Source organism: Oryzias melastigma, linkage group LG21, assembly GCF_002922805.2.
Source record: "Oryzias melastigma strain HK-1 linkage group LG21, ASM292280v2, whole genome shotgun sequence".
In the NCBI taxonomy this organism is placed as follows: domain Eukaryota; kingdom Metazoa; phylum Chordata; class Actinopteri; order Beloniformes; family Adrianichthyidae; genus Oryzias; species Oryzias melastigma.
The window spans coordinates 25,586,639-25,597,345 of NC_050532.1; the positions used below are offsets into that span (position 1 = coordinate 25,586,639).

The 10,707-nt window shown below is 38.4% G+C and overlaps 1 long non-coding RNA gene across 1 annotated transcript; it reads left to right on the plus strand.

The window, feature by feature from the left end:
* Positions 1-7,876: 7,876 nt before the first annotated feature.
* Positions 7,877-10,149, plus strand: LOC118597937. The gene is made up of 3 exons (XR_004946967.1): positions 7,877-8,079; positions 8,249-8,334; positions 8,942-10,149. It is a non-coding gene; the product is annotated as an uncharacterized LOC118597937 (long non-coding RNA).
* Positions 10,150-10,707: the final 558 nt, after the last annotated feature.

The window sequence follows — 10,707 nt, forward strand, 5'->3', positions numbered from 1 at the left end:
TGGATAATTCATGCCTGTAAGTTTATAAAGATGCTCATTTTGTCAGCAATGTATAGGTCGACCAAGCGTTAGCATTAGCCGTCCTATGGGAATTTCCATTAAACGTTAGCATCAAGCTAGGAGACTTTTTTTTTATAAAATGTTTGCTAGCTGCCTGAATCCTGTAGCCATCCCCAACCATCATACTACCACTGACTCTTGAGCTGAACTGCTGTTTGATCATGTCGTGGAAGGAGGATGGTTATGTTATTTTTATCATTTTCTCTTCATATATCAGGAAATAAAACCCAAAAATATAGAAATGAAAGTCAGCCAGAGTAACAGCAGAAGAGAGCAGACTTGGTAGATTTAAAGTTTCTTTGGCAGCTTTGCTTTGGCAGCACAATGCGCCACCAAACACCAGGGGAGTGCAATTATTTAGGATTTCACACTGCAGCTTTGGTCAGTAAACATGACTTTGACTGCAGTGCAGACATCATCTGAATAACGATGTCAGGAAAGCAGAGGGGCCAGAGTCTCGAAGCCAGTCAAAGGTGTCACGCGGCGCCTTCTTCCTGTCATTCTTACATCTGTGAGCGTCTGCTCTGCACTGGAGTGAGATATGGAAATGAAGCTTACCGTGTTGACTTATTGAATACACCTAATTTGTCCTGAGAGCCGGTCTGTGCTGAACCTCCGAAAGCGGCGCCGCCTTCAGCACAGTTGTAGTCACGGCCGACTGAGCATTTCTGTGACAGCAAACAGCTGTTAAGCTCTAAAAACTTAGGGGGTTTGGGGTTTTGGGGGGATTTTCACTGCTGTTAGTCAGCCTTTGTTGACACTGCTGGTCTCCGTCTCTGGGGGGTGAAGTAACATCAGCTTCAGGCAGAGCACAGAGAAGTGTCTGCAGGCTGTTTCAGACTCATTAATGATGACAAACTTTCAGGACGTTTCCAGCTGCCTCAAAAATGCATCAACTTCTACTCTGATATTGGATAAAACATACATGGAACACAATTAAAGTTAAATATTGAATCTGTCGGGTTAACTTTGGATTAAAAATCTGTCACCAGAACAACCAAAAGATTTCCATTTAATGTCTGAGGTTGATGGACATGTCCTCTGACTTGTCAGTCTCTGCCTCAAAGTACATTTACAGACCTTCCCATAATTAACTCAATCCCATTAAATAATATATCACAGATTATGGCAGGCTGTCACTCTTTCAGAATTTATGGCCGGCACAGTAAATTTGTGATCGTGCGACGACAGAACGGATCGTTGGCCGTATGTTTTTGTGTTAATGTTTCTCACCCGGGATGAGGTTGACCACTGCACTACAAAAGTACATCTGTAGTTCAAAATCACAATAAAATGTTATGAATTTACATAAAAACAGATTCAATGTAAATTTTCACCCATGTTAGTACAAACGTGTTCTATAGTTTTCCAAAAATGTAATATTAAGAAAGTAAAAGGACCCTTTTTTAAAAGAAATGTCTTATTTTCTGTGTTGCAAGAAAAATACTAGAAGTTTCCTCTTCATAAAATAGTTCTTGGTAAGAAAATTTTGCTGACCCCAGTGGCAGATTTTTCTTTTTTTTTTCAGGAATCAATTAAAAAATCAATTAATCACAAACTTGGAAAAAAGTTAATTACGATTAATCACAAATAATTTTTCTTGAGTTATTATCTACAAAAAATCACAATAGGAAATCACACACAAAACTGCACATTTAAAACATTTATTTTTAATTAATGCTGTCAATCGGTTAAAAAAACTAATCGCAATTAATCGGGTTAATTTTATTAGTTTTTTAAATATTTTTTTCTTTTCCTTTTGCAGATTATTTTTTTTTTTTTAAGGTCAGGAATCAATAAAAAAAATGTAACTAATTAATCACAAACTTGGAAAAAAATGTACTGCAATTACTCACGATTAAAAAACTTTTTTCATTTATAATATTAACCAATTACCTCTTATCTGCAAATAATCACAATATGAAATCCCACACAAAATACATTTAAAATATTTACTTTTAATTAATGTTGTCAATAGTTTAAAAAAAATAATTGCAATACATTTTTTTAGTTACAAAATTTGCCGACCAGTTATTATCTGCACATAATCCCGATATGAAATCACACTCAAAGTTGTACATTTAGAACATTTACTTTTAATTAATGCTGTCAATCAATTAAAAAAATGAATCCGATTAATCACACTTTTGAATTGCGATTAATCACGATTAATCACGATTAATCACAATGTTTTACGAAGTACATTTTGTACGACAAAATGCAGATTTTGAACTAAAACAGACCAGAGAGAAAATGTTTCCTTCATTTTTATTGTCAGATTTTTAAATTTAAGTATTAACCCAGAAGTGTAAATTGCAGTGGTGGGCCGTGCATTTCACACCTAGGCCTTCAGTAGTGCTCCATCTGAATCAATCCAACCCTCATTAACTATTTTATGGCAATAAAACTTCTACTGCAGGTACAGCTGCCACACACACACCAAAAGCATAAAAAATAACCTGATAAAATTTCAATATTATGTAGGGAGATAGCAAAATTTTACTCACCAAAAATCCAGATTATTTAAACACAAAATCCATCCTTTCTATCCTCAAGAAGATTTCAATCACTCTGTCGTGCAGAATCCGTGCGTTTCGCAGATGGAAAGTGTTCCGTGGCTGTGATAAGCTGGAAAAGGCTGCATGCGGGAAATGTTCTGGTATTCCTGAAGCCTCTTGTGGTCCAGGAGGGAGACAAACATCAGTTTTTGTGATCGATCAAGGTCTGTGTCTGGAAAATAATATTTGCGCGAGGATTTTGCGCTGCACGCGCCCGCGGTGCGTTCAGGAGCCTCGTAGATTTCAGCTTCACTCCCGCTCAACGGAGTCACGGAACTCCTTTACCCGTGCCAGACAAAACTGTGCCACAACTTTACCCAGACATTCATTTTCCACCAAAAATCAGACGATGAGACGCTTTCCACTGGTAACATCTTCAAACCTGACACGCCGCTCCTCGGCACCTGTGTCCGTCAGCAGAACCAGAGCGAGCTGCGAGCTGTCCAATCAAAGCGCGTGAAAATGATGACGTTTCCGTGGGCCTTCTAGCTGGCCTAGCACGTGGTCTCCTCCAGATCTGATTGGTTGAAGCAACAGTTTGGTCGACAATTATTTTATGCTACAGGGCCCGCAGAACTGATTGTGAAGGCCTTCAGGCAGATTTCTTTGACCCTAGCAACAAATGGTGCTGCAATGTGATTGGTTAATGCTTAAATAGGAAAATACACGTCTGGAAGCAGCGCAACCAGGGAGACAGCAATGAAAGGACGAAGACAGAGCATTTGGAATTATAGAATACGTATTCACGGAAATAAATAATAATTAATATCAGTCTGTGATTCAGATATTTTTAGGCCAGCAGAGAAGGCCTTGCAGGCCCTGACGGCCCGCCACTGGTAAATTGTGAGCACAAAACACGTCAACAGTAAGATAAGACTTTTTTACTCCTTGAAAACAAAGATGTTGACATACAGGCATAAAGACCAGAGAGGTAAGAGGTGAACATTCTCTCTGATCTTTATTCAAGTTATCATGAAAATAGCAACAATAAAGTACCAAAAATTTATTTCTTTTTAAGTGACCATAGTTTCTTTTTTGGTGTAATCAATTTGTATTAATAAACATTAAAGTGCTATTTTTTTAATTAATCATGTGGGTTGACGTGTTTACTTTCACAGCCCAAATTTTCATAAAAAAAATAAAAAAAAACACTTGTTTTTTCACTTGTCCTGAGCTGTTACCATTTTTAATATTTTTTGTGTAAATACATTTTTATAAATTTGCATATGAATCAGGAAAAGTTTGTTTCGTACAATATATTTTTCTTTTTTCATTTTTTTAAAGTATAAAATATTGTACAAATACATTCCATGCCACTGGATTAATTCATAAAGTGGCTCAAATGCAAATGTATTAGCTGCGGATCCAACCCTAATGTAGTTTCCCACATCAGTCCAAAAGTAAATCTTTGGTCTAAAAAAAAAAGAAAATCTGTTTGTTTGAAGGGGTTGAAACACATGTTTGTTCAGCTGTGTGTTCACTTTGGAGACCAAAAAAAAAAAAGAAATTGTTGCTGCTGCATCATTTCCAGCACAACACAGAGGCTGAACTAATCCCTCCCAACACTTCTCTCTCCTACATCGAGCCAACACTTTTGCACTCAACAAAAACACAAACTTCTTTAGCGCTTTTCTCCTTTTTTAAACATTTTTGGGGGGATTTTTTTTAAAAGATTCACCAAATCCTTCCAGCTTCCAGCGAAGCATTAACGTGCCTTACCAGCGAGATATTGCAGGGATTGAAGTCTCAGTGATGAAAGCTGTGCTCACAGAAAAGATGTTTTATTATTTGTGTTTCAAACACGGTAATCATGGGCATTAGCAGAGAGAAGATGTAATTGAGAGGCTGCGTGTGCGCGCTGTGTACACAGCAGCGGGAGGCGTGATGGTCACCTCATTCTGAAATGAGAGCCTCTTCATTCCCTCCAAGCCCCTCTGTGAGCTCCCGGGAAAGCACGGAGAGCGTAATGGCCTGACTGTGAGAGTCCAGGGATCCTGCAGCTAAACTTAAGTCAACACTGAGGCTCATCACAAACATCATTACTTTCTCCCGGCCTGTCCTTTTCCCTCCTCACAGGCCCAGGTCTGATGGTTGTGTACAGAGGACCAGAGGGGAGATGGATGGCCTAGTTTGATAAATAATAATCGACTGGAGGGCTTCTATTTTGGGTGTAAGTGCTCGTCAGCAGCTCCACATGCCGAGAATTAGGCTTTCTAAAGCTTCTCGCAGAACAGAGTTTATTAGCAAAGCAGCTTTTGAGTCTCACATTTCTTATTGGAGAGTTGTAAGTTGATCCCCCATAAACAAAATCATTGTCATCAGGCTCTATCGGGCCGCTGCAGGGGGTACAGTAATTGCAATCAGTTTGAGCAGACGGGAGAATTAAAGAGAAGGGGAGAGCGTTTTGACAGAGGCCTCATGGGAGTTTTTCCACCACAACACCAGACAAACTGCACCCAGATAAATGGAGGGAAAGCTTTCTTCTGCAAAATGTTTTTAACGAGTCTCCTTTGGGTGCAGCCTAATGACTGAGGAGCACGGAGAGTGCATGCACTCACCCCGGTTAGACAGAGATGTTCAAATCCCAGAGAAAACGTTGGCTTGTAGAGGGATGAGATGATCGGGAAGAAGAATCCACTTAGTTTGAGTGAACACTTTTTATGTTTGAAAATAATCAAATGAAGCAAAATTAGAAAAGACTATTATGACAAGGTTCAAAATAAAAAAGGAAAGTTTTTTTTGTCATTTAACTTTTATTTAACCAGAAAAAGATCCATTGAGATCATTTTAAGGGGGCAGTCTGGCGAAGAATCCCACACAGTTTGTTATTATTTCAACATCACTTTCTTTAAAGTTTGAGCCAACCTGTGGGGAAAGGTCAGGAATCCAAAAGAACAAACCCTTTTTTAAAAGTAACTTTTTTATGGAACCCCTAAGGGGACATAAAGGTAAAAAAAATGTTTGGGTTTCTGGTGGACACAAGCAACTCTCTGATGTGCACAAAAACCAACTGGTGTGCATGACGAGAAACTGACTGGAAAGTTTCTGCTGTGTACGAAAAACAACGTAATGCGCATGGGATGGTACCTGGTATGCACAAGTTAGTATCTAGTTCCCAGGAGAAAGTATCGGATGTGCACAAAAAAAGTATCTTGTGTGCAGGAAACAATATCTGGTACGAACGAAATAATACCAGGTGTGCACCAGAAAGTATCTGGTGCGCACGAGAAAGGAGCTGGTGTGCACAAGAAAGTATCTTGTGTGCACGAGAAAGTATCTCATGTGCACGAAAAAAGGAGCTGGTGTGCATGAGAAAGTATCTGGTCTGCACGATAAAAATATCTGGTGTGCACTAGAAAGTATCTGGAGTGCACGAGAAAATATCTGGTGTGCATGAAAAAGTATCTGGAGTGCACGAGAAAATATCTGGTGTGCATGAGAAAGTATCTGGTGTGCATGAGAAAGTATCTGGTGTGCACAAGAAAGTATCTGGTGTGCATGAGAAAGTATCTGGTGAGCACAAGAAAATATCTGGTGTGCACGAAAAAGTATCTGGAGTGCACGAGAAAATATCTGGTGTGCACGAGAAAGTATCTGGTGTGCACGAGAAAGTATCTGGTGTGCAGGAGAAAGTATCTGGTGTGCACGAGAAAATATCTGGTGTGCACGAGAAAGTATCTGTTGTGCACCAGAAAATATCTGGTGTGCACGAGAAAGTATCTGGTGTGCAGGAGAAAGTATCTGGTTTGCACGACAAAATATCTGGTGTGCATGAGAAAATATCTGGTGTGCACGAGAAAATACCTGGTGTGCACGAGAAAATATCTGGTGTGCATGAGAAAGTATCTGGTGTGCACGAGAAAATATCTGGTGTGCACAAGAAAATACCTGGTGTGCACGAGAAAGTATCTGGTTCAAACATGAAAGTATCTGGTTCAAACATGAAAATATCTGGTTCAAACATGAAAGTATCTGGTGTGCACGAGAAAGTATCTGGTGTGCATGAGAAAGTATCTGATTCAAACATGAAAGTATCTGGTGCGTACGACAAACCTGTACACTATTTTTTTTCTTCTACGTTCCTTTAGGGGCACCATACATTCTTCTTATTTTTAATAAAAATATTGTGTTAGAATTTCACAATAAAGACATCATATCTAACTTTTCCTAAATAAGTAATAACAAGAAAGTCCAGGCTAAATGGTTAGTCTTAGTATGGAACTGTTTATTAGACGGAACTGACTTCGTGCTTCTGCCTAACTATGCAGCCACAAGGGTCCAGTGTGGTTCTCCTGAGCCCATTCATGAAAGGGTCGCGTCCGGAAGGGCATCCAGCTTAAAAATCCCTGTGAAAAGCTGATTAAACCAACTGATTATTGTTTTATCAAATCATATTTTATTGAAACTGCTATTTATTATAATCCTAAAATAAAGAGAGTAACAATTTGTTATTCTGAATTTTCTGTGTATTTGGTCAGATGTTTATATTTAGCTGAAGGTTACAGAACTATGAGGTAGAATTTCTATTAATTACTTTGAATTAAGTTCTGCCTGAGATCCATCACTTGAGCTGTTTTTGCCCAAATTTTCTAAAAAAAAATATGGTTTCTGTGTAAAAACATCTTTAAAAGAACTCGATTTAGAAATGAGTCTTGATAAAATCACATTTAATTAAATGATTCAACTCTTTTATGTGACCCTTGTATTTACTGATTGTTTGAAATCTTCTGACAGAGATGACAGACTTTCTACAAAAACTTTTCTAAAAAAGGAAATTATCAGGGGAGATGTTAAAGTTTCATCCACTATTCCTTTGGATAAGGGATACAGCAAAAACACAGTTATTTTCAACAAGGGCAAAAAAAAAACTGCTCACAATTTGTCTTTATTAAGTCTGTCAAGATAAAAAAAATAAGTAAACAAACCAATTCAGAGGAAATATGTGTTTTTATTACTGATTGACAGAAAGTGAAAACTAGTAGGACCGTATTAGACATAAAGTTTTATTAAATGAAGATGTAACTTATTTTCAGCCGTTTGGTTCTATTTGGGAAAGAATGTGACCCCTGACCCAACAGCTGTTATGTTGCCTTTAATGGCCTCAAACATTCTGAAATCTGCTGTGGAACGTTTTGTTAAAGGTCATAAAACCTTATTTTTTTCTCCTTCAGGTTATTTTTATGGACCTATCGGTGCTGTCGAGTCCGCTCAAACCATCACACCAAAATCATAGAAAGAAGATCTTTTTTTAGTTCATTTAAAGCCATCTTGGATCTCAGAATTACAACCTGAGAGCGCGGATATATTCTCACAACAAGTGGGACTTCAGAGCTAATTCTGGTTCAGGTCGGTCAATAGCGGTGATTTAAGGACGCGCGTGGCGAGCAGTCTTTTCTTGGTTTCCATTAAAGTGGTATCTGCTGCTTTGTGAGGCTTCCACGCTGCAGAGAGGACGACCACGGTGAGAGCTTTTCAACCTTTTTGAGATTTAGATGGTGAAATTACAGATTATGTCAGACGTTTTTAGGGGGCAGAAAACTTAAGGTCGACACAAGTAGTGGCTTTTGCAGTAATATGTATTCCTTCTGATTACTTCCTAAAATAGTGACACATTTTTCTGTTTCTGACAGTAAAAGAAGATGTTCTTCATCATCATCACTGCTGCAGTTGGCCTGTTCTGGTGTTCTCCTCATGGAGACACAACGAGACTCAACAGGTAAAATATGAGTATTTAGAGGCTCATACGACCACCTTAAGAGACCTCCTGAAAATGGAATGTACCATTGTTGTGGCGTACAGGTGATGCTGCCAGGTGTCCACACTAGTCATCAGAAAAGTGACTTTAGCCCCTTACTGATCCAGGTTTAGCTGTTTTCTAGTAGCATTTATCCGATGACAGAGGTCATAAAGAAAGTTAAGATGATTATAATAATATGAATCTGCATATAAATCTGTATTTAGCTCTCATTTTCATATTGAAATTTAAAATTATTGTTTATATTCAACATTTATGCAGGATTTGACATCAGCTTTCTTTCTTTCATCCAGGATATATTAACTTTTTTTTCCTTAAATGTGTTAAAATGTGATGAATCTGATCAAACTGAGAAATTAACTAGTTAACTTTCACGTTCAATGCTCTATTTTCACTTCAGTTTGGCTCAAACAGGACACAAGTTTGTGACTATTCTAAAGGCAAATGTTGATGTGTACATTTTTTATTGTTACAACATTTTTTGACAAACGTTTTCGTCCCTTTGGTGAGGCTGACTTTTGCTCCTGCTTCTTCACATCCTCATGAATTGCTGGTTTTCTTTGTGCAGTTTGACCTTGAACTGGTGGCCTGTGATGGACTGCAGAGGCCGCTCCACAACTGAAGGACAGCACACAACCCAGACTGACAAACTGACTGATCACTGAGGAGGGATGTGTTTGTTTTTGCTTTGTTTTCATCTTGCTGACCTAATATTGCAGACGGAATTGGCCTTTAGGGACAAACAAAGTTTTCAGAATCGGAGCTGCAGCTCAGTCTATTACTTTCATCGGTTCCTGCAGTGGTAGGAGGACGCTTTTCTACTCTAAAAGACACGACTTTACAATCAAATACAACATTTTCTAAGAAATAGATCAATAAGTACAAATGGTTTTCTGTTTAAAGACCGACTCTGATGAAAATAATATTTTCTGAGGTTTTGACATCTTTTAATTTAATAATAAATCATTTTATTTTTGCATTTCCTTTAAATCGCTGTCATTCAAACTGTTGCAAAGACGCTCTGTGAGATGATTCCAGCTTTATGACATAGTGAATAGAAGATGGTACACTGTGGTCATAAAGGGATGGACATGGTCAGCAACAAAACTATGATAAATTGATGCCAAAAAATATCCCCCACACCATGACACCACCACCACCAGCTTTAACCGTTGATACAAGGCAGGATGGATTCATGCTTTCATGTTGTTGATGCCAAATTCTGACCCAACCATCAGAATGTGGCAGCAGAATTGGAGACTCGTCACCCCAGACAACCTTTTTTCCATCTTTTATTGTCCAGTTTTGGTGAGTCTGTGTGAATTCTAGCCTGAATTTCCTGTTCTAAGCTGACAGTAGTGACAGCCGTTGTGTTCTTCTGCTGCTGTAGTCCATCAGCATCAAGGTTGTTGTTGCTGTTGCGTTTCTATCAGCTGGAACCACTCTGGCCATTCTCCTTTGACATCAACAGAACTGCCGGTCACTGAATATTTTCTCTTTTTCTGACCATTCTCTGTGAACCCTAGAGATGGTTTTTGGAAAAAATCCCAGCAGATCAGCAGTTTCTGAAATACTCTTGACATGTCTACATGCTTATATGCTTATGGCTGATTAGAAATTTGCATTAACGAGCAGATGGACAGGTGATTGGTTATTGTGATGTCCTCAACCCTTCCGTTATCCTAGATATGTTGACCTTGGGAGTGGGGTAATCTGGACCCCACAAGAATTTTTTTTTTTCAATGATTTTTAATTTTCTCTGGTGTCCATGGCAGACATAACATTTTTTCCACCTTCATCCACATTTGTCATGGGATGGATAAGACATTAATGTAAGGCTGGGTTCATCTTGATCGCAAAGATAGTGGAAGTGTTAAAAGCAGGAAGTGCAGAACTGATTTGTTTCAATGCAACTTAGTTGAAACAAAAAAATCCTTTGGGAGCAACTACCAAATTCTATTTTCTAAATCTTCACATTACATTATGTCCTAAAGAGGATTGAGGGAACTTTTTTCCTGAAATCATACAGATAGAAGCCATATCTACAGACGGAGAACAATGACACTCTATGCTTTATTTGTCTGTGTTTTAGGACAAATTGCTGAGTCATTCTTCAACATAGAAGGAGGTAAAATTTCTTCTCTTCATTGCTGACAATCAAAAACAACAGGGAGCTGAGAAAGATTGCAAGATTTTTTTTTCTTTTTCTGCAGAAACTGAGGAAAGCTTTTTCTTCAGCACAGAAGATAAGAAGGATTTTTCTGTAGCATCTGTCAGCGCCGGGGTTTACAGAATTCTGAACATGAAGAATTGCAGAGGTCAAATTGGCTTTCG